The sequence below is a fragment of the Oncorhynchus clarkii genome, unplaced genomic scaffold, assembly GCF_045791955.1.
Source record: "Oncorhynchus clarkii lewisi isolate Uvic-CL-2024 unplaced genomic scaffold, UVic_Ocla_1.0 unplaced_contig_817_pilon_pilon, whole genome shotgun sequence".
Taxonomy (NCBI): domain Eukaryota; kingdom Metazoa; phylum Chordata; class Actinopteri; order Salmoniformes; family Salmonidae; genus Oncorhynchus; species Oncorhynchus clarkii.
The window spans coordinates 246,393-269,189 of record NW_027261148.1 but is presented as its reverse complement, the minus strand read 5'-3'; the positions used below and the strand labels follow the sequence as shown (position 1 = coordinate 269,189).

At 43.7% G+C, this 22,797-nt stretch overlaps 1 pseudogene; it reads left to right on the top strand.

Annotated features, from left to right (window-relative positions):
* Positions 1-3,889: 3,889 nt before the first annotated feature.
* Positions 3,890-20,234, top strand: LOC139405466 (voltage-dependent L-type calcium channel subunit beta-4-like; annotated as a pseudogene).
* Positions 20,235-22,797: the final 2,563 nt, after the last annotated feature.

Sequence of the window (22,797 nt, the reverse complement as noted above, 5' to 3'; positions counted from 1 at the left end):
GGTTGTGCCGGGTAGCGATTATAACAGTACATGACCATTAAGGCCAGATTGTTCTCCAAGATGTTCAAACGTTCATAGATGACCAGCAGGGTCAAATAATAATCACAGTGGTTGTAGAGGGTGCAACAGGTCAGTAATCAGGAGTAAATGTCACTTGGCTTTTCATAGCCCGGCATTCAGAGGTTGAAACAGCAGGTGCGGTAGAGCGAGAGAGTTGAAAACAGCAGGTCTGGGACAATGTAGCACGTTCGGTGAACAGGTCAGCGTTTCATAGCCACAGGCAGAACAGTTGAAACTGGAGCAGCAGCATGACCAGGTGGACTGGGGACAGCAAGGAGTCATCAGGCCAGGTAGTCCTGAGGCATCGTCCTATGTCGCTAACGTTAGCCATGTGACTGAGTGCCAGCTAGCTACCAACCAGAACATTAAGCTATCCAAGACCAACAACACAAATGAATGGACTATAAATTTACAAGTAGTGAGTGGAGATAAAAACGGACTACTAAACAAGTTAAATGTCTTACCTGTGATGAAATATTATCCACACACATAGCTAGCTACGTGTCGTCTACTTGGACACTGGGTCTCCACAATTCCTCACTCTTCCACAGTGAATAGCCTGAAGCCACAGAGGTCTTCTCGCAGGCTCGTTTTCCATACATGGGAGCATTGCAAACCATAGGTCAGGACTTTTGACCTGGTTACTTGTACATTGAACAACACAGCAGCTCTTCAGATTGTTTTGTTATTTCTGTATAACAAAAAATGGTGACTAAGTTGACTCTTTTACATTGGGGGTCAATGGGAAATACTGTTTTCCCCAATTTGTGGTCATGTTTGAGGTGAATTCATTCTTATGACATGAATACCTGTACATAGCCCACCTATAATTTAGCCCAAACAACTACCTCTTTCCCTACTGTATTTAATTAATTTATTTATTTAGCTCCTTTGCACCCCATTATTTTTATTTCTACTTTGCACTTTGCACATTCTTCCACTGCAAATCTACCATTCCAGTGTTTTACTTGCTATAGTGTATTTACTTTGCCACCATGGCCTTTTTTTGCCTTTACCTCCCTTATCTCACCTCATTTGCTCACATCGTATTTAGACTTGTTTATACTGTATTATTGACTGTATGTTTGTTTTACTCCATGTGTAACTCTGTGTCATTGTATGTGTCGAACTGCTTTGCTTTATCTTGGCCAGGTCGCAATTGTAAATGAGAACTTGTTCTCAACTTGCCTACCTGGTGAAATAAAGGTGAAATAAAATAAATAAATAAATAAATAAAATGCCGACTCGGAGTACACATACCAAGTTATAGAATAGAACAAAATAGAATAAAATAGAATACAACTATGTAATATAGGTAAGATGTAACACGGAAAGCAATTCCATCAGCAACTGCTGTCTACTGTACCAATATGTATTGTTGTTTTTTTCTGTTCATGTTTGTGTTGTTCTTTGGCTTGATTCCCCTTGAGAAGGACTTGGTTTGTTGTGCTATTTGTCTGATCCCACACAGGTGAACCGTGGGACCTACTCCAGGCGAAGCCGATTGAAGAGGTCTGATGGCAGCACCACCTCCACAAGCTTCATCCTCAGACAGGTAGGGCCTCTGGGGTTTCCCCTAGGTACAGATCTAGGATCCCCTCCCCCAATCCTAACCTTAACCATTAGTGGGGGAAATGGAAAACTGACTGAAGATCAGCGTAAAGGGGCAACTTCACCCTATACCACAGGTAGGCTGGGATGGGTTAAATTCCAGAAAGATGATCCCTTCCCAATGTCCTCGTTCACTACCTCTTCACAGATCTGATAGGACTGGATAGGTGAAAGCAATATGGCGGAAACTAGCTGGAGCTGTTGCTAGCTTACACCTAGCCATGTCTTCTCGGATCTGTGATGGGGAGTGACCAAGGGCATAGGGGAGTGGACAACTTTCTGGAATGAACACAACTTTCTGGGAAAACACAACTTTCTGGAAACACAACTTTCTGGGATGAGGAAACACAACTTTCTGGGATGAAACACAACTTTCTGGGATGAAACACAACTTTCTGGGATGAAACACAACTTTCTGGGATGAGAACCCACACTGACAGAGAGACAGATTCAGCCACAAACAAACACGCACACAACAAGGACACACTTCTTGGAAGCATCTGAGTAGTGCTTTTACATAGCCCAGTTGAATTGAACCATGAATTGGTCCTTGAGGCATACTACAGCAGGGAGTTAACAGCTAACCAGGATGAGGGAACAGCCAGAGAACAGTCACTGGAAAAGCAGTCATCCGTTCAGTCATCCATATGTTGCTGACCTGGGGAAACCAACCAAATCACCTTAATTGTGCAGCCCCAGGACAGATCCTTCTAGAGCAGGGGTGGGCAACTCCAGTCCTCCAGGGCCTGATTGGTGTCACACTTTTTCTCCATCTCTAGCACACACAGCTGATTAATCAAATGTCATTCTAAACTGAAGATCACGATTAGGTGATTATTAGAGTCAGGTGTGTTAGCTGGGGCAAAACTGTGACACCAATCAGGCCCCCCGAGGACTGGAGTTGCCCACCCCTGTTCTAGAGAGATAGAGAGCAACAGAGTAAGCAGGTTGTTTCTTCAACCCCACTCTAACACAGCTGATTCAGCTAATCAAGGAGCTGATGAGCTGCTGATTAGTACAATGATGTTTCATCAAGGCTGGAGCAAAAGCTTTACTGTACCTATCTCTCTAGGAGGAGGGTTGGCCAGCACTCATCATTTTGTTATTATTTCATGAACTTATTATGCAGATACACATACATATATTTTTTATAATATAAATACTGTGCAAAATATATCTACAGGCCAATGTCTTTATTTAAACTATTTCTACTAGTGTGTCTTTCCATAAGAAGGTCCAGTAGATTTTATGAACCTGCTATTTTCTTATTTGTCTTTTGCCCCTTGTTTATTTTAGAAACGGATACACTTAAATAAGCATCAAAATGATAATGTGACTATCAGAATGAAAGCTTACAATTATAACATGCAATACGTTGTGGTACAGCAAAACATTTTGGACTAAGTCAATTATATTCTGGTTATCCACTATACTCCATACAGCTCCTTTTGTTTTATATTCTGGTTATATCTGTGGTGCTTAGCCTATACACTGGAAGAGAGAGAGAGAGAGATGGATAGAAGAAAGAAGGGAGAGAGAGAGATAGAGCGAGAGAAATATGAGGGGAGAGAGAAAGATGGATGATAGAGAGAAAAAGGGGAGAGAGAGAAAGATGAGGGGAGAGAGAAAGATGGATGATAGAGAGAAAAAGGGGAGAGAGAGAAAGATGAGGGGAGAGAGAAAGATGGATGATAGAGAGAAAGAGGGGAGATAGAGAAAGATGAGGGGAGAGAGAAAGATGGATGATAGAGAGAAAGAGGGGAGAGAGAGAAAGATGAGGGGAGAGAGAAAGATGGATGATAGAGAGAAAGAGGGGAGAGAGATGGATAGAGAGAGAAAGAGGAGGCGAGAGAGAGAAAGATAGATGGATAGAGAGAGAAAGAGAAGGGGACAGAGAGAGATGGATGGATAGAGAAGTAGATGGATAGAGAGAAAGAGAGGAGGGGACAGAGATGGACATAACGAGATAGATGGTTAGAGAGAGAGGGGAGGGAGAGAGAGAGATGGGTAGAGAGAGAGAATGGTGCTGCTGTCATCCCCCTCTTCCTATACTCCCTCAGTCAAGGAGAGAGTGCGTGTGCGTCCAAGCTGAGTGGAGGGCAGCACAGCCAATCGGCTTGCTGCACAGCCAATCGACTTGCTGCACATTGGCTTTGTCATCGGGTGCTGATATTGAGGAAGGATTCTCTATGCTGCTCCGTTCGGTGTGTTTGGAAGGGCTGATGAAATGCCAGGATTGGGCTGCCTCTAGGGAGAGCCTCTCTGCTTTATAATGTGAGCCAGTAGCATCCAGGCTCGGGCTAACGCACAACCATCGACCAAGCAGGCCTAGGGGAAACCAAGCAGGCCTAGGGGAAACCAAACAGGCCAAAGGGGAAACCAAACAGGCTGGCTCTGCTACTGCTATTACCCCTTCTCCTCTTCCAGCCGAAAAAGGAGGGATTTATTTTTTACCGTCATCCCCCCATCCATCCTGTGTTCTGTGGTGGCTCCCTCCTCCTCCTCCTCCTCCTCCTGTTCCCCCTCCTCCACTACAGCCTCCTCCTCCGCTCTCTCGTTTTTTTCCCCCTCTTCCTTTTATTCTTCTAGAGGTGCTTTTGGAAATAGCAGACCTCCATGTATGACAATTTGTACCTGCATGGATTTGAAGACTCGGAGGCGGTGAGTGGTGGGGGGGGTTTAGCTTCAGATCGTGTGTGTGTGTGTGTTTGAGCGTGTGTGTCTGTGTTTGTCGATGGAGGTGGCTCAGCTGTGGTGCACACACAAACACAGGGCTTACTGTAGGTAAGCTGACGGTCTCATGCTGTAGATGGAAGGATCGCGGTCTCCGCTGGGGGGGGTTCAATGTAAGGAGAAGACAGAGTCAGACGTGTGTGTGTGTGTGCGCGCACACAGTCGTGAGAGTGTAATTAGTGATGATGTGTATAAGAATAAGTAGCAATATGTGTCTGTCAGCGTCAGCCCAATGCATCTGAATAGCTGCATCATATCATCAGCACATTTCAATGGCTGATGATAGCTATACAATGTACACTGTAGCCATCCATTTAATGCACAGCACACGTAGGAGCACAAAGATGGAGATAGCATTATATAGCGAGAGAAGAGCAGTGTGTAAATGCTAATTCCTATCCCCCAGAGGGCCGTGTCGCTCCCTGCGTGAGGTTATGATTGTATAATGTATCCTCATATCACAGCCTCTCCAAATGTAGGGTATAGCCCTGCTGCATTTACTGCCTTTGTTTAAAGGGCCAAAGCTTCTATTTTCACACCCGGCAACAGCAGTGTGTTGTATTTCTGCTGCTGAGGACAGAGAGGACAGAGAGGAGCGTGCGTTGTGATGTCATATACTGGAGTCAGATAGACATGAGTCACGTCAGTGCTCCGTTGGAAGCCCGGCAGTCATACAATATGGCTGTGAAGAGATTCTGTACCCCAAAATGCACCCATCTAACTACCCATATACCCCGTTATCCATTTTGTATATATCGGCTGATCAGCAACCGGCTATAATGATTTATTCAGATATATAATGAATATATATAAAGGAACATAGTATTTGTTGAGGGGGGCGTGAGAATAAATGTTTACAAAAACACTAGAAGTGCTGGGTGGTAGTATGTGTGTGGGTGTGTGTGTGTGTGGGTGGGGGAGGGGGGGTTGTTCTAACAGGGTGTTCTTATAATATACTGTATGTCAGTTGGGTGCTTGTGAGTGCTTCACAAATAGCACACTGTTATAAGACAGAGTGTGAAAACAGGGAGCTTTTACTATTACTAACAGAAATACTTTGAACAAGAGCCGTGCAGGTTGATTTGTGTCGTGTGTTTGTGCCATAAAGGTTACACCCGGTAAAAAACATTTAATGATTGTGATTAATAATTAGGCTCATAGTACTTTTATCACAGAACCTTAATGTGATCTATTAATTTATATCAGCATCTGTTTCTTAATAGCATTGACTCAAGATGCAATTTCTTTTTTTTTTCAGAGCAATCACTTATTTTTCTAAATAAGCAAACCTCCTCGTTTTTTGTTTCCCAGACCTGGCATTTAGTGATTGGCCCACACAATTCAATAGAGCCCGTGCTGAAGTAAGCCCAAGAAATAGCTTGTCTGTTGTAAAAAAAAGTGCTGTACTATGACTAGCGTCTGTGGATTTTAGCAGACTGCGAGACTTTCTACGTTCCTAAAGCGATATTGACACACATACACAGGCACACACATACAAACACACTTGAGTTAATGTTGTTCCCCAATTGGATTATCTTTAGTAGATTCACTCTCTGTTCTTCTAAGGCCAAGGCTTGGGTCAATACTTTAACTCACGCTCCAGTCACAGCCAACCTTCGGGGACAGTTTGCCTAGTGGTTAGAGCGTTGGGCCAGTAACCGAAAGGTTGCTGGATCGAATCCCCGAGCTGACAAGGTAAAAATCTGTCGTTCTGCCCTTGAACAAGGCAGTTAACCCACTGTTCCCTTGGCGCCGAAGATGTGGCTGTCGATTATGGCAGCCCCCCGCACCTCTCTGATTCAGAGGGGTTGGGTTAAATGCAGAAGACACATTTCAATTGAATGCATTCAGTTGAACAACTGACTAGGTATCCCCCTTTCCCTTCCTGGTCAGTCTGGCTACCTATGGGCCACTGCTCACATATGAGCGTAACCGGTGGTAATGTGTAAGCAGTGGTAATGTGTAACCAGTGGTCATGTATAACCAACTGGTGGTCATGTGTAACCAGTGGTCATGTGTAACCAACCGGTGGTAATGTGTAACCAACCGGTGGTCATGTGTAACCAACCAGTGGTCATGTGTAACCAGTGGTCATGTGTAACCAACCGGTGGTCATGTGTAACCAACCAGTGGTCATGTGTAACCAACCGGTGGTCATGTGTAACCAGTGGTCATGTGTAACCAACCGGTGGTAATGTGTAACCAACCGGTGGTCATGTGTAACCAGTGGTCATGTGTAACCAACCGGTGGTCATGTGTAACCAGTGGTCATGTGTAACCAACCGGTGGTCATGTGTAACCAACCGGTGGTCATGTGTAACCAGTGGTCATGTGTAACCAACTGGTGGTCATGTGTAACCAGTGGTCATGTGTAACCAACTGGTGGTCATGTGAAACCAGTGGTAATGTGTAACCAGTGGTCATGTGTAACCAGTGGTCATGTGTAACCAACTGGTGGTCATGTGTAACCAGTGGTCATGTGTAACCAGTGGTCATGTATAACCAACTGGTGGTCATGTGTGGTAATCAAACATCTGGGCAATCAAGTCTCAGGTGGTGCTAGCTCATCACGAGACATGCTCTTCCTGGTACAAAAGTGCCCCCAAGATAATTAAAAATAAACTGCAGTCATCTCAGAATATATTAGTCAGGATTATTCTGAAACTTCCAGCACGTACTCATCTTGACCATTCCCACTTTGAAAGCCTCCGATAGGTCAAAGTGGAGGAGAGAGTCTCTCAGATTAAAGTGAGTCTCGTACATCAGCTTGTCCACAGACCCAACAGTATTGTCCCCAGGTACCTATTTAACTACTTTAACTTAGTCCGGGATAACCATAACTATTCTACTAGAAGGAGTGAAGCTGACGTTGTTCTTTTTAGATGTAATAGTGGTATTAAATAGTGGTATTAAATAGTGGTATTAATTAGTGGTATTAAATAGTGGTATTAATTAGTGGTATTAAATAGTGGTATTAATTAGTGGTATTAAATAGTGGTATTTGTACTCAGCTGCCATTCTTTGAAATAGTCTTCCAAATCATTTGAAACTATAAACTCCATGGGCTGTTTCAAGTTCTCACTGAAAAAAGTCTCAAAAGTGACCTTTCGTACGTGGGTGAGAAGAGTAGAAAATGCTCCCCCCACATTTTTTTTTTTTAATGAATCAATCAATTCCAAATCACCTCACCTCTGTTTAGTAAGATAAACTGGATACAGTTACAGAGCATTATGGGTACTGTAGAACGTCATCCTACAACCTCCTCCACCTGGTGACGTCCTGGTGATGATGATGCTGGCTCTGTGATCATGGTGACAGCTGCTGTCTTCCTGTCTGTCCCTGTCCTGTTGTATTGCAGGGCTCAGCTGATTCCTACACAAGCAGACCATCGGACTCGGATGTCTCTCTGGAGGAGGAGCGGGAGGTGCCGGGGCAGGTCCAGGGCCAGAGCCCGAGCCAAGGGGCCCCGGGGACCCAGGCCCCGGCCCAGACCCGAGAGCAGAAGGAGCAGCAGGCCACCGTGCAGCTGGAGAGAGCCAAGGTGAGACCCAGAGAGAGAGATACCTCACTAGGTTGTGTTCAGTAAGGATAAAACATTTTTTTAAAGTTTTAAGTGAAATATGAGGGTAGTAGCTGGACTTGTGCAGCAAGAAGACTGTACTATGTAAAGGATGGTAGAAGGGTTATGCCACAATTGGCAAAGAAGCAGATGTAAGGATCTGTTATAGCACCCTTATATTGTATGACATTTGCTTATAAATGATTTGTGAATCATCCATGTAGGCATTATAAAGGGTTTATGAAGGCTTTATTAAGCCTTGTAAGCCATAGTTCATTCATGTGAACTGAAGTTCATACTTTGCGGCTCTCTGACTGAATCTTGTCTCTCTCTCTCTCCCAAAGGCTAAAGCCGTGGCCTTTGCTGTGAAGACCAACGTCAGCTACTGTGGAGCATTGGACGAGGACGTGCCGGTGCCAGCAACCGCCATCTCATTCGATGCTAAGGACTTCCTTCACATAAAGGAGGTAATGTTTTTTGTCAGAAGAGGCAAGGTTGAACTTTGGCACACAATCAACCAGATTTTAATAAAATACATTTGTGAAGTACTTTTCAATGTCAAATGATGTAGGTCAGAGTGTGCAGTTTTCGGACTATACCATTGTACCAGACAAGCTAGATTTAGCATAGCAATCAGAATCAACGGAGGCTGCTGAGGGGAGGACGGCTCATAATAATTGCCGGAATGAAACAAATGAAATGGTATAAAACACCTGGAAACCATGTGATTGATGTATTTGATACCATACCTCTCATTTCACTCCAGCCATTATCACAAGCCTGTCCTCCCCAATTAAGGTGCCACCAGCCTCCTGAATTTGATATGTATTTGACGCAGGGCCGTTATCAACCACTATTACAACAGTGTCGTGACTTGACTTTAACATTAATCTGAAGACATTTATCTAATTACCTAACTATGTTTAATTGTTATCCGATTAAATTTGTCATGTAACAATTAACTCATTAGGATCTGGGGCACCACGAGAGCGGTTCTTTAAAGAGTTACCATCTCCCGAATTAAACACTGAAGGTCTTTACCTATCACATCTATAAACTTATTAATCATAACCTCGTATCATATCTTCATTCTGAACAGTCGTAACCTCCATGCATCTGCAAAAACCCCAGCCTTACTTATGATTCAGTACTACACAAATTGGTTAAATTATTTATTTACTAGCTAATTAAATGAGAACTCAGGATAAACATACACACTTTGCATCGGTTATTGACTGGAAACCTAATACGCTCAAAACAGGTCCCTAGCGGAATGACAACAACGTGGCTGCTTGTTACAAAAGAGATGGAGGGAGAGGGGGGGACAGAGACACTTAACATTGGTACTTTCAGAAACTACTCTCATTTACAGTAACCATATACTTTGCACATGACCCGCCGCCCGCTTGATTTGCCGGATCTCTGGTCGACTTGCAAAAGGAGTTGGGCCTTTTTGTGACATGCTTTTAAGGCTCTGATTTTCCAAAAGGGTTCCAACAAGTCTACTGTTGTTCTTCTTTGTAGTTGTCTGGTATCCGGTGACTTGCCGTGCAGTCCTGCACAGAACTACACAGTTTATTTTCCTTACATTCGATATTGAAGATGCTTCTTTGAAGATAGTCTAGCCAGCCATGTCGATGGTTCCCATTGGGGTGATGAGAGTAGCATAATACGATGGTTTGAGCAGAGTAGTATAATGGTCCTACTTAAATTCGCTTTCGAAGATACTTTACTTAGGACAGCTAATCAGCCGTACCAGTGATTGTCCAGGAGGTGACTATCGTCTCTACCTCGTGTTGATAGTCACAGTTCAAACCACTTTAAACGTAAAGCTGCAGCTTGACGCTTTTCTGGTCTATTATGTTCATTTATATAGTTTGTTGCAAAAGGGGTGGTTCCGTCATGCTGACCCGCTCTCACTCTGGGGCATTACTTGTCATTTGTACAAAGTTGTGTAAAACAATGATCTCATATAGCTTCTCGAATCACATCCCTCTCTTAACAAAAACACGTATAATTTTTTATATTACATGCACAACGCATAGTATGGAAACTTCATACATGTCGTGGGTTTACTTTCCAAGTTACAGTAACATTTAACATTTTTTAATGACATCACAAAATAACAAACAAAATGACATTAGTGTTCTATATATCACCTCTGACCATTCCCCACGTTCTATGTTAGAAAGTAGTTGCTTTTGAACATGTTAGAGTTTCAGCGGGAAAAAGGTCTGTTGAGACAAAGCAAAACACTATGGTGAATTTGGAGAGGGAGACCTAAATCTTTACAACAGGACTTGAATTGTTAATCCCGTTCTAGTTCTTTCCTCCCGCCCACTGCGGATGAGAGGGGGTCTGACCTATTTGGATTCTCGTGGACAGTCATGACAACAGCAAGGCATATACACTGAATTTAGTACCTGTGTTCTGAAACACACTCACTGTCTGTTCAAACTAGATAAAACTGCTTATTTCCTTATGTTCATGTCATTTTGGCTGCGTTTAGATAGGCAGCCCAATTCTGATCTTTTCTTACACTAATTGGTCTTTTGACCAATCACATCAGATCTTTCACATCAGATCTTTTTCAGAACTGATCGGATTGGTCAAAAGACAAATGAGGACTGCCTGTTTAAACGTACTGAAACTGATTTTTCAACCACACCCCCAACCCATCCAGAAGTTCAACAACGACTGGTGGATCGGCCGGCTGGTCAAGGAGGGCTGTGAGATCGGCTTCATCCCCAGTCCCCTAAAGCTAGAGAACATCCGCATCCAGCAGGAACAGAAGAGAGGGCGAGTCCAAGGGTAAGGCAGCCCATCACCAGTCCTCTCTCGCTCAGTCAGAGACCTTGTTACCCAGGGAAGGGGGTTAGGAAGGGGCCAGCAGTGCTATGTTTAGTTTAGCAAAACTGATTCGGGTTACGACAAATGAGTCAAATTAGTACAACTCATTTGGTTATAAATGTGCTTATGATGTGTTATAAAGAGGGTACTCATAGGAAGTGTTACAGATCATTATGAATAATTACATTTCTCTCCATCCATATCCACAATAGAACAACCTAAATATTTCTAAGGTCTATGACCTTAATAATCAGTAATGCTTTGGTTCTTCTAGCGACCTAGCTGCTCTGTCTGTTTAATCGCTCTGGAAGCTCCCGTCACCAGTGGTTTGTCTCGTGTGCGTACTAGCCTTCAGAGCCATTCGCGGCACTAGGCCTGTTCAGTTTTAACACTAATTCAGCGTAATGAGAGGACTAGACTTGGGATGAGTTGAGAGGCTCACCTCGAGTCCTTCGTTCACCCTATAAGGCCTGGATTCTGCATTTAGAACCCCGTCGCCGTTCGCCACATTAATTCTGTGATTCTTGTGTTTCTTTTTATCTCCCTCTTGTCTTTTCCAGTAAGTCTGGAGGCAATTCTTCCTCAAGTGTAGAGGATGAGGTGTCCGCCTCGATCAGACCCCTTATCTCCTCTGCAGGTGAGAGCCTCTTAGACATGATGGGGGGACGTTGTCCGCCCCTACTGGCCCTCCGCTAGGTTAGAGAAGAACTAGACAACTTTGTCAAGGCAACATGAGACGTAGAACAAGGATTGCTTAGTGTTTAAGCCTTCCCATGTCTCTCCATAGAACCTAAGATAAATGATTCCCAGCGGGCAAAACTGGTTGCAACAACATCGTTGTGACGTCTTTTTGTGACATCATGGTCAAGTTGTATTATGGCTGTAAAAGGACGTTTTTCTGGATGTCTTTTTAGCAATCGGAGAAAGACGTCTTTAACTGGTTGTAATCTGAACAGATACCAACCAAAGTATGAAAGTTTACAACCAGAATATGATGTCAATTTAACATTGGTTGTAATCCAGTTATCAGACTTCTCAACAACAACAAAACCAGTTTACAACCAGAATATGATGCCATTATAACATCCCATACCAACTTTTGCCTGCTGGGTTGTGGATCCATAGAGTGTATATATATAGTGTATTCTCCCATCCTCTTCCTCCAGTTGAGGACTGCAGGCGCTCTGAGACTTGGCTTACCACAGGGTGAACCCATCGACAAGACTTTGACCCCCCCTGAACTTCAGTCATGTGACTTTGTGAATATGCCTCATAGGATATTAGGATCATGTTTATATGTTTGATGATGAATCTAAAGGGTATATGTTTATTTCGTGTGTCAGTTATAATCCTCGGTTGAAAATGTATTTCCTGTAAATCACATTCTGATCATCGCAGGATCATCAGGTCTCTGACCTGACAAGTTATGGTGACTTATGATACAGTACAATACTACAAGACATTGACAATTCTGTTTTGTTTTACTTCACAGGAAAGCAGAAACAAAAAGTGGTAAGTGGGTGATGGTAAAACCAAACTGTCTCCATCAACTATAGCTGTCTACATTACAATAGTACAGTGCACATCCTACATCTCATCTAACATCCCATCTAACATCCCATCTAACATCCCTTCTAACATCCCTTCTAACATCCCTTCCCATCTAACATCCCTTCTAACATCCCATCTAACATCCCATCTAACATCCCTTCTAACATCCCTTCTAACATCCCTTCCCATCTAACATCCCATCTAACATCCCTTTTAACATCCCATCTAACATCCCTTCCCATCTAACTTCCCATCTAACATCCCATCTAACATCCCTTCCCATCTAACTTCCCATCTAACATCCCATCTAACATCCCTTTTAACATCCCTTCTAACATCCCTTCCCATCTAACTTCCCATCTAACATCCCATCTAACATCCCTTCCCATCTAACTTCCCATCTAACATCCCATCTAACATCCCTTCCCATCTAACTTCCCATCTAACATCCCATCTAACATCCCTTTTAACATCCCTTCTAACATCCCTTCCCATCTAACTTCCCATCTAACATCCCTTCCCATCTAACTTCCCATCTAACATCCCATCTAACATCCCATCTAACATCCCTTCCCATCTAACATCCCATCTAACATCCCTTCCCATCTAACATCCCATCTAACATCCCATCTAACATCCCTTCCCATCTAACTTCCCATCTAACATCCCATCTAACATCCCTTCCCATCTAACTTCCCATCTAACATCCCATCTAACATCCCTTCCCATCTAACTTCCCATCTAACATCCCATCTAACATCCCCCATCTAACATCCCATCTAACTTCCCATCTAACATCCCATCTAACATCCCTTCCCATCTAACTTCCCATCTAACATCCCATCCCATCCCTAACTTCCCATCTAACATCCCATCTAACATCCCTTCCCATCTAACTTCCCATCTAACATCCCATCTAACATCCCTTCCCATCTAACATCCCATCTAACATCCCATCTAACATCCCTTTTAACATCCCTTCTAACATCCCTTCCCATCTAACTTCCCATCTAACATCCCATCTAACATCCCTTCCCATCTAACTTCCCATCTAACATCCCATCTAACATCCCATCTAACATCCCTTCCCATCTAACTTCCCATCTAACATCCCATCTAACATCCCATCTAACATCCCTTCCCATCTAACTTCCCATCTAACATCCCATCTAACATCCCATCTAACATCCCATCTAACATCCCATCTAACATCCCATCTAACATCCCTTCCCCATCTAACATCCCTTCCCATCTAACTTCCCATCTAACATCCCATCTAACATCCCATCTAACATCCCTTCCCATCTAACATCCCATCTAACATCCCATCTAACATCCCATCTAACATCCCATCTAACATCCCATCTAACATCCCATCTAACATCCCATCTAACATCCCACTCACTGACTTGCCTAGTTAAATAAAGGTAAAGAAAAAAACAAAATGTGAAATAGATTTGAGTCAGATTGTGCTGTCCCAATGATCCATACATCCCATACTGTGGTGTGCATCGATCCCATTTTATTACTGTGGGAAAATCTCAATTGCATTTCCTTGACTCCTTGCGTCCTCTCTCCTCATCTCATTCTCAAAACCCATTGGATGAGAAGGTAAAAGGTCCCTCCCCTCTGACTTCTCATCCAATGGGTTTTGAGTAGAGGCCCCCTCCCCCCTGCTCCACTGATTCCTTTGTTACTTTGTTACAGACTGAACACGTCCCCCCTTACGACGTGGTGCCATCCATGAGGCCTGTGGTGCTGGTGGGGCCCTCCCTCAAGGGCTATGAGGTAAGCAGCAGCAGCGGCGGCCATCGAGTCACATGATCATCCTCTGACTCCTCCCACGGGGCCCATCCTAGAGCTCCCATTGGTGGAATGACATTAACAGTGCATTATGTTAAATGATTGTTGTTGCGGCTGTCATGATCACATCTCATTGAGAAAAGATCTCCTCATGGCTGGATGATGTTTCTATTGACTTCATGTTTATAATCATTCATGTTTATATGCACGCAATGTTTTTCTAATATTGTGTTGACACAGGCCTGTTAGAGCTCTACTAGAGTCTATATTTAGACTGCTGAGTGAGGTGCTTTGTTGATGTTTTTTCTAGTCATTCTCAGAACACCATAGTACAGGGAGTTTCTTTCCTCTCGCTCTTTCTCTCCCTCTCTCTCTTTCTCTCCTTGCATGGAGGGTACACAATCAGTTGCCTCATCCCACAGTGTGCTCTGTTGCCACGGTAACAACCTTCTGGGTGCAAATGCTCAGCATCAGAAGTAGAGTAACGTTTGAAATTAGAAGGAGAGGAGAAGAGAGAGGAGGGATAGAGTAGAGAAAGGAAAGAAGGGAGAGAAGAGAGAGGAGAGATAGAGAAGAGAGAGGCGAGAGGAAAGAGAAGAGAGAGTAGAAAGGAGAACCCCTGAAAGCAGCATCACTGTGTGTCTAGACTAGACTGCTGTTAAACCAGCCACTAAAGGATCTTTGTATAGGCCACCATCCTTACTGGCAGGCCTCTGACCAGTTCCATGATACCATCTAACTTCAGTCATTTCAGGAGATCCATTTTAGGCTGAAATTAGTCTATTGTTGACTATGAGGATTGTCCTTTGCATTTCAGTAACATAATATGAATCTATCTAGTGAGTTGACTGATAGTGATTTGCCTAGTTAAATAAAAAATGTAATATCATGGAATTGACCCCAAATCCTGCTTCACTATTGCACTCATCCAGTAGAAGTTGTAGTTGTTTAGTATCAGGGTAGAACTCTATTAAATGAAATAGCATGTTTGATATGATTTTCAGTATCCCCCTGTCAAATGGCTGAATATCAGAACTACTAGAAGAGAATTGTTAGAATGATAAATGGTTTGTTGCACGTAGGCTGTCGTCATGGGACATCTTAGCACCATGTTTTCCCAGGAAGTTTGCTTGATGTCATGGCTGTTAGAGTTAAATGTTCTCTTTTTTAACCATACTCTCTTTCTCCCTCTCTCTCTCTCTTTGTCTCCCTCTCTCTCTGTCTCTCTCTCTTTCCCTCTCCTCTCTCTCTCTCTTTCTCTCTCTGTCTCTCTCTCTCTTTCTCCCTCTCTTTCTGTCTCCCTCTCTCTCTCTGTCTCTCTTTCTCCCTCTCTCTCTCTCTCTCTCTCTCTCTGTCTCTCTCTCTCTCCCTCTCTCTCTCTCTGTCTCACTTTGTCTCCTCTCTGTCTCTCTCTCTCTGTCTCTCTCACTCTCTCTCTGTCTCTCTCTGTCTCACTCTCGTTCTCACTCTCTCCCAATCTCTCTCTCTCTCCACTATTTCCCCTCTTTTGGCTTCTCTTTCTCCACAGGTGACGGATATGATGCAGAAAGCACTCTTTGACTTCCTCAAGCATAGATTTGACGGCAGGTAAAGTGAAAGCGTGCTCTTCCTTCCTTCTTTATTTTTTTATTTTGTCTGTTTATTTTTAAACTCGGTTCCACTCAAATGAGTGGACTTATGAAGCCCTTCGAGGTAGATTGGCCTCGAAATTCACATGGAATAGAGCTTCAGTAAAGGAGTGTCTGTCTGCAAAATAAGGTTTACAGTATTTATCCACTGAATGCGGCAGGGTAGCCTAGTGGTTAGAGCATTGGACTAGTAACCGAAAGGTTGCAAGTTCAAATCCCCGAGCTGAGAAGGTTGTTCTGCCCCTGAACAGGCAGTTAACCCACTGTTCCTAGTCTGTCATTGAAAATTAACTGACTTGCCTAGTTAAATGAAGGTAAAAAAAAAATATTTAAAAAAAAGCCTACATTGGTGTCTTTGTTTGACCATTTCAGGATATCTATCACACGAGTCACAGCAGATATATCATTAGCCAAGAGGTCTGTTCTGAATAACCCCAGCAAGCGGGCCATCATCGAGAGATCAAACACCAGGTCCAGTTTAGGTATGTACCTCCAAAATGTATCTATTTTACTGTAGGAGTCTTTTGAGTTTTCCTTGTGTATCGAAGACGGTTGCCTACTCTCCTCTGTAGCTAGACCCGGCTAAAGACGAATGATTTAGCTTGATTGAGCTTACCTCCCACAATGGAATCAATGGAATAGTCCCAAAAGTGCAAACTCCGCCCATCTGGCTCTCCAGACAGGCTCAATCAAATGCTCAACGTATTCATTGGCTTACGTTTCAGTGTCCATACTAGACATACTAGACACCACTTGAATGAATCAATGTATTGGGAATGCAATGAAGGAATGGGAGTCAGTGTGTACCATTTGTTTACGTATATATAGTGTACTAGGCTGACTGTTTTCAGTGTGTAGGATTCTTGTACGGTGATGCCGAAGTAAAATGTCCATCCTGAATGGACAATGAAGTTGTATTCTAAAGTCTTGTGTTGTTTCCATCCTGTTCTCCAAGCGGAGGTGCAGAGTGAGATAGAGAGGATCTTTGAGCTGGCCAGGTCCCTACAGCTGGCATCCTGGACGCAGACACCATCAATCACCCAGCCCAGCTGCTCAAGACCTCGTTGGCTCCAATCATCGTCCATGTCAAGGTCTCCTCGCCCAAGGTAGGGACTGGAGGGTCATGTGATTTGAAACACACCCATGTCTACTATAGGTAATGATATGACCAGGAAGCAGACACATCATCTAAAACAACTCACAGAACCGTCAACATTGTCAATTATACAGTACGCTATAACCTACTGAGCCACTGGGACCTTTTGAAAATGAATGTCAACATGCTTAGACTCTGATTGGTTTATCAGTGGAGGGCTTTTAGAGTTATACATGTGTATTGTTATCAGACAAATACACTTTAATTTATCTAATGGATTATTAATTTATTTTAAATGATTCTATTTGACCGGTTTGCCTGGTTAAAGATGTGAAAAGCAGTGTTCCCGTAAAAAACGTGTGTAGATATAACATTATTAGTTAGAAAAGAGCAGGACCATTTGAACAGAGGTCTGACACTATCTAACACATATATAAATGTCTTCCCACCGTCTAGGTTCTGCAGAGGCTGGTCAAGTCCAGAGGGAAGTCTCAGAGCAAGCATCTGAACGTACAGCTGGTGGCAGCTGACAAACTGGCCCAGTGTCCTCCGGTGAGTGACTCTCTAACAGCATGTTGTATCTTTAATCTACACCACCCAGCATACTGACTCTTTAATCTACACCACCCAGCATACTGTCTCTTTAATCTACACCACCCATCATACTGTCTCTTTAATCTACACCACCCAGCATACTGTCTCTTTAATCTACACCACCCAGCATACTGTCTCTTTAATCTACACCACCCAGCATACTGTCTCTTTAATCTACACCACCCAGCATACTGTCTCTTTAATCTACACCACCCATCATACTGTCTCTTTAATCTACACCACCCAGCATACTGTCTCTTTAACCTACACCACCCAGCATACTGTCTCTTTAATCTACACCACCCAGCATATTGTATCTTTAATCTACACCACCCAGCATACTGTCTCTTTAATCTACACCACCCAGCATACTGTCTCTTTAATCTACACCACCCAGCATACTGTCTCTTTAATCTACACCACCCAGCATACTGTCTCTTTAATCTACACCACCCAGCATACTGTCTCTTTAATCTACACCACCCAGCATACTGTCTCTTTAATCTACACCACCCAGCATACTGTCTCTTTAATCTACACCACCCAGCATACTGTCTCTTTAATCTACACCACCCAGCATACTGTCTCTTTAATCTACACCACCCAGCATACTGTCTCTTTAATCTACACCACCCAGCATACTGTCTCTTTAATCTACACCACCCAGCATACTGTCTCTTTAATCTACACCACCCAGCATACTGTCTCTTTAATCTACACCACCCAGCATACTGTCTCTTTAATCTACACCACCCAGCATACTGTCTCTTTAATCTACACCACCCAGCATACTGTAAATCTACACCACCCAGCATACTGTCTCTTTAATCTACACCACCCATCATACTGTCTCTTTAATCTACACCACCCAGCATACTGTCTCTTTAATCTACACCACCCATCATACTGTCTCTTTAATCTACACCACCCAGCATACTGTCTCTTTAATCTACACAACCCAGCACACTGTCTCTTTAATCTACACCACCCAGCATACTGTCTCTTTAATCTACACCACCCATTGCTCCTTTTCAAGGTGTCTTCTTTCTACATGAACCTCCAACAATGTCTCCCTGGGATTGCTTGAGGTTGATTCAAGACAGGGCCATTAAAAAGGTCTATTAACAATCAAGTGACAAAATGACAATATTCAGTTTGTGTGACTGACCGGGGTTTGAACCCAGGTTTTCTGTGAAGTACCAAACAGCCTAGGCATTCGTTTAGGGAGCTAACAAGTCAGCTCAGCTCTAATGCCACGTTACTCATCATGCGAGCCTGTTTCACTCCCTCTCTCACTCCTTCTCCATCTCCATCTTTCTCTCACTCCCTCCCTCTCTCACTCCCTCTCCATCTCCCACTCTCACTCCCTCTCCCTCTCGCCCTCTCTCTCTCACTCCCTCTCCCTCTCGCCCTCTCTCACTCACTCCCTCTCCATCTCCCTCTCTCACTCACTCCCTCTCCATCTCCCTCTCTCACTCCCTCTCCATCTCCCACTCTCACTCCATCTCCCTCTTTCACTCCCTCTCTCCCCTCTCTCTCTGTCCCTCTCTCTCACTCACTCGCCCTCTCTCACTCTCTCCCTCTCTTCACCCCCTCTAACAGGAGATGTTTGACATCATCCTGGATGAGAACCAGTTGGAGGATGCGTGTGAACACTTGGCTGAGTATCTGGAGGCCTACTGGAAGGCCACACACACCTCCATGGCCACGCCGCTCAACCCCCTGCTGGGACGCAACCTGGGCCCCACCGCCCTCACTCCTTACCCCACCACCATCTCTGGACTGCAGGTTGGTCATCAACAGATAGCTACAGCGCTATGGGGTTAAAGCGACATTACACTCCAAAATCAAAGTTTGTCCAAAAATGTTGAGTTTGGAGTGTGATGTACCTTTAAGGGGAGACAGTTAATTGTCATAAGTTAGATGAGTTGATTAGTGCCCAGTGTAACATACAGAAATGTAACAAAAAGGGGTTGTTTGTGTGTGTATGAGGTGAACCAGCAGACTCAAAGAATAAGACAACACAGCAACCACACGGGAGACCACTCCACGCCCAACGAGCGTCGCAACCTAATGACCGCCGACGAAAACTACCACAACGAGCGGGCGCACAAGGGACGCAACCGCATGTCGTCGGGCTCACAGCACAGCCGAGACCAAGACCCGTACCACCAGGACTACCAGGACCCCTACCAAGACTCCTACAAGCCGCACCGCAACCGCTCCTCCCCGGGCAGCTACAGCCACGACTCCCGGCACAGGCTTTGAGCCCGAATGACGTCCCAGCTTCACAACCCTTATAGGCCTCAAGTCAACTCTCTGGTGGCAACAGAGTCAAAATGGTTCCCGTTCAAAATATTGTGTCCAATTCTGTTGTTTTCGATTATTTGTTTTACTTCAGGCGTTAGATGAGGAGTAGTCCCGCCCTCCTGAACAAAACCTCCAATCACCTCTCATTCCCATTCTGTCTCTCAGTCTTGCCTTGGCACTGGCAGGGACCCCTGTTAATCAATGTGGTCAGGATGAGGAAGAAGGACATGATGCTAATGCTACATAACTGAGTTAATACAACTCATATGACTGAGTTGCTTTTCCTCACAAGGGGACTTTCCTAGTTCCTGTGTTCCCCACACAAAGAGATGGGTGGAAGAGGAAAGTAATATGATATTGAGATTTGGACTTTGCTAAGCTAACAACAAGCTAAGCTATTTTAGCTAGCATGGTTAGATTGTGGGTACATGTGCATACCCACAACCCCCCCCCCCCCCCCCCGTGAGTCGCCATAGCAAGTGGTGGAGTCACTGCTGAAAGTCCCCAGACCGTTCAGTTGTTTGCATGCTGACTGAGAGGGTTTCGCTAGTATCGTCAATATATTCACTTACAGTACATGTCTGTTGTCATGGGGAGTTGTATACGTAGACCTGCCCCACCATGACTGGCAGTGGTATTTTTCCAGACCTTTACTGATTCCTGAGAGGAGCATGTGGAGTATTTGGTTGTTTTGTTAACAAGTGCTTTCACATGTCAGATACTGTATGTGCCATTTGAACACCTGTCTAGCTTGGCCTTTCTTCGGCAACAGTCGATACTTTGCATATCTCAGTATTTTTCGCTGCTCTGATTCGGTTGTGTCAGAGACTCATAGAGGTATTATAACAAGAAGCAGGGGTGTCAAACAATCAGAGTTCGCCTCATCTCTGGCCAGCCTCGTGATTGGTTGACCGTCCATGCTGCTTCCTGTGTTTCTCTCTGGCCAGCCTCGTGATTGGTTGACCGTCCATGCTACTTCCTGTGTTTCTCTCTGGCCAGCCTCGTGATTGGATGACCGTCCATGCTGCTCCACTAACATTGGATTGTGTCTTCCCAGGGTCCTTTGCATCATGATCATTGATTCTCTGTGTAGCTGGCATGTTTTCCCTGACTTGAAAAAGTAATGCTCCCTTTGGTAGTAATATCCCTGTGTAAAATAGAGGGTGTGTAAGGAGGGAGAGCACACATTGGTGCAAAATAGGTGCTGTCTAATTACTTGAGAGTGGGTTATCTGAACTTTTTGGGGGTATTTAAATAGATGAACATGGAAATGGAAGAAATTAATTTGGTTAGTTTATTTCTAGCAACAATTTTTCTTCAGTAATTGTGGGTTTTTGGAGTTTTTGTTGAGATGAGAAGCATGCAGTTGTACCCAAGGGGGTTCGGTGACTAGTTGCATTGGCTCGCCGATCCAATGCCTAGGCTTTAGTTTAATGGGCTAATACACACTTCTGGCGTGCAGGAGGCCCGGGTTCGAACCCGGTCGGTCAGAGAGACACAACCACCCTCCAGGACCAGGGTTTTCCCTGCGGTGGATAGGTCATCTAAACTGGAGCTTTGACCATGATGGAGATGGTGGTCCCTCCCTGTGCATCCTGGGAGAGTGAGTTCTTGGGGCAGCGTATTCTGAGACATTGTTAGAGAGATGTGCAGAGTTAACTTGTTATAGCTGTCTTTTAGTGTATTTCCCTCCAATAGAGTCGAGGTACTGTAGTGACATTTGTAGCACCCGCAGCAGGTGGTGCCTTAACATTCTAGAGCCAGTTGATTTCCTTGCTCATATCTATGTCTCTTATGCTAGTTTGTTCACTGACTGAAAACAATAGACTGCAAAACGAAGAAGAAAAAAAAGAATACAAGTACATCTGCTGTTGTTTATGAGCATGCTTCTCTGTCATATTGGGATTCAGGCCAAAGGGAGTGTTGGCTGATTGAATGGGGAGTTATTCACTGTTCATTAAAAACCAGAACCAAGAACCAGAACTAAGATTCAGCTCTGTTGCTTGAGACAATCAGAGGGATTTTCTAGCCCATTGACCTCTGTCCCACCAGAGTCCCAGACCAGTCTGTGAGGGTTTGGTAACTTAAGGTCGGGTTACTGCTACTGGGTGTAGCATGTCTTAGCCCTTTTTGAAACATTGGGGGATCTCCTTTTCTATTAACAATTAATTAACTGAATTCCAATAGATTTTCTGAATTGACTGGAAATGAAAATGGACCTCTCTCTTTTTCCTATGAATGCCCTGGAAAGAAAACATTTGTTCTTTGAATGGTGTAGATATAATTTCTAAAGGTCTCTGTTACTGATCTGGAAAAAAAAGCACGTGTCCTGTACTCTTCTTTTGTCTTCTTGTAAGAAATTAAGAGGCTACATTTTTGCCTCTAAATTAAGTTGAATTACAATTCTCCTTATTTGATTAAATAACATGGGTTTCAACTCGACCAGACCATTTAAAACAGTTAAATGTTTTTTTCTTTGGTAAAAATGTACAAAAAATAAGAAAAAATCTAAAATGTATCTCAATATAGGAAAAAGTAAAAGATACATCTTTGCTGGTGATTATTTTTATAATGAATACATACATGTACATAATGTCTTTGAGAGATGCTATTTGCTGTATACTTGCATTCTCATTAAAAAACTACGATCCTCGACGGGACAACTTGGAACAACAAACGTTTCAGTATACAAAAATGTCAGTATACTAAAGTTTCAGTAATGTGCAATACAAAGAGCATGCTGTTTTAAAATGAGGAAATTCCATGTACTATGCAACCACAACCATGTACATCGCTTCATGCTGTGACTAATTCTCCAACGGTCCTTTTCCAAGCAGCTTCGTCAGAACTCTTTAACGACATTTTGTGTTGATACTTTTTGTGGAAGACGAACAACTCAACGGCTAATGCGGTATTGCATGCATAATGTACCATTTTAATTTATTAAAACGAATGAAAATAAAATCATGTGAAACGCGAGATGATTGTGTCAAAGGCGAAGC